This window comes from Triticum dicoccoides, chromosome 5A, assembly GCF_002162155.2.
Source record: "Triticum dicoccoides isolate Atlit2015 ecotype Zavitan chromosome 5A, WEW_v2.0, whole genome shotgun sequence".
Taxonomy (NCBI): Eukaryota; Viridiplantae; Streptophyta; class Magnoliopsida; order Poales; family Poaceae; genus Triticum; species Triticum dicoccoides.
The window spans coordinates 701,542,627-701,545,121 of NC_041388.1; positions in this window are offsets into that span (position 1 = coordinate 701,542,627).

Consider the following 2,495-nt stretch of genomic DNA (forward strand, 5'->3'; position numbering starts at 1 on the left):
ATTAGCAGTATAACTATTCTGCACACCACTTCGGCACTGCACGCTCAACAGAAGCGCACTGCATCATTTTGACGACGAGCACTGCAATAGAGACTAGTGAACTTCTCGTCGGAAAAAACTGCACACGTTATTTTTTCGGTACTGTTTTCGCTCTAATTTTTTAACGGTTTATCGGAATGAGGCATGTAATATACCATTGAAAAGCTATGGATTAGGCGCAACTTCGACATGTTGAACACTTTTCAAGATTCCACACGGTTTAAGAGCAGTTTTGAAAATAGTGCGGCGGATCACGAGTGGCAGCGAGCGTTTTTTCGTGTTTTTTTCTAAACCGCTTGTGGGAATGAAGCAAATGATACGCCGTTGGATAGATATCATCGAGGCGCATCTTTTTCATATACAAATCTTTCTCCAATTCATTACGGTTTAAGAGCAGTTTCAAATTTACTAAATTGCGGAACTCTGTTTTTTCAAATTTTTTGAAATTTTCGGTATTGTTTTTGCTCCAGTTTTCTAACCGTTTGTCGAAACGAGACATATGATACGCCGTTGGAAAGCTACGGACAAGGCCCAACTTTCATATGTTGAAATGGTTTTGAGATTCCTTACGGATTTTAGTTAATTTTGAAAATTGTGCGGCTGACTTCGAGAGGCAGCGGCTGTTTTTTCACGTAATTTTTACGAACGGCTGGTCAGAATAAATCAAATCATACGCTGTTGGAAAGATATCGACGAGACGCAACTTTTTCATGTAGAACACTCTCTAATACCTAACGGTTTAAGAGCAGTTTTGATTTTACCGAAAAGCGGACACTCTGTTCTTGGCGAGACCAAAATCGTCATATTTACTGCATCGGACAGAAGAACGCACTGCTTCAGACGAAATACCGCACTTCATTAGATGGTCAAGGGCACTGCATGGTTTCTTTTTGTTTAGACGTATTTTTTCTCGGACGGGGAAAGAAGAACGCACTGCTTCAGACGGAATACCGCACGTCATTAGATGGGCAAGTGCACTGCATGGTTTTTTTTGTGGGACGTAAATTTTCTTTTTTTTTGTGGGACGTAAATTTTCGCAAATGTCGAGCGTTTGTAAACCGCAATACTACGAAAAGTGAACCTCGAGACTACCGTAAACGGGCCGCGACACTACCGAAAGTGAACCGCGTGAGTTTTTTCCAAACTCAATTTTTTATGTGCGTAGACCGCGCGAGTGGACCGCGGGGACTGAGCGAGTGAACTACATATAATGAAAAGCGAACTTCATTGAGATATATTTACCAAGCAAACTGTGGAGGAGTATTATAGCAAACTGCATGAGACAACAAAGTGAGCTTCAAAGTTTACTTATAAAAAGACGGGCAACCACACTGCAATGGCGACACAGGGAACTTCACACGATGATGAAGTGCATTGCCGCGCCACTACTCGCGTCGAGCACATGGACTACAACAAAAATAGTAACCTGCTCAACACACACACATACTCCAATACAAAACAATATCCTTTAAATGGCAGCACCCAGCTGAACGTGCCACAGGTAGAGAATTACATCCCTGGACGTCGTCCACCTTTGTATGTTCTCCATCCTAAGAAAACAACAAAAAATGAACCGAAGAGAAATAGTGACTGGACTGCATGTGTGAATAACAAATTATAATGAGGTACCATTTTTACAGACAACTAGTGTACTGCATGATGAACTTTGACTTACTAAAAAAGGATGCCGCCAGCCACCCTATGGCGAACAAGAAGGAGTGGAGGAGAGAGCTGCATCCTGCAGGTGAGCGTCATGGCTCGCATGCCCGAGTGAGCTGCACGTCGCACTCCTTCACACTGCAATACCCGCCGTCCCAACAGTGGACTGCACGCACGAGCACGAGATTCACCCAGTACTGCGATGCCTTATGGGACGTACTTCTCGTCCTCATGGGCAGAACTGCACGCGACGCACGCAGCGGCCGTCACTGATGGGCGCGCCTGAACGCAGAAAAGGACGAGAACAAGGGGAGGAGCAGGACTCCGGCCGTCCGGCGGTGGCGCTGCCATTGCCCTCCTTGGGCGCCTCCTAGAAGGCCACGGTTGTGCTTCGGAGTCGTCATTGAGGAGCCCTGGAGCTCGAGCTCGAGAACGGCGAGCCTCACGGGAAGAGAACTGCATGGAGTGGAGGGGCGCACCACAGCTGGATCTAGCACACACGGGATTCACTTGCCACGGATCCAGTGGCCCCGGCGGCCGAATCCGGCGTGAGACAGGCCACGGAGATCACTGGAATCTAGCCAGGGGAGAGGGGAGGCTCGTCGGTGATGGAGATGAACTCGACAACCGCACCCATGGCCGTCGCGGTCGATTCTGGTGGTTTCAAGGCGCGTCGGGGGCTGGTGGCGGCCGGATCCGGCGGTTGAGGCCACGCCAAGGGGCCGTGGTGGCCGGATCCGGTGGTTGAGGCCGCACCGGGGCCTGGTGGCGGCGAATCTCGCCATTGTTTGGGGTGG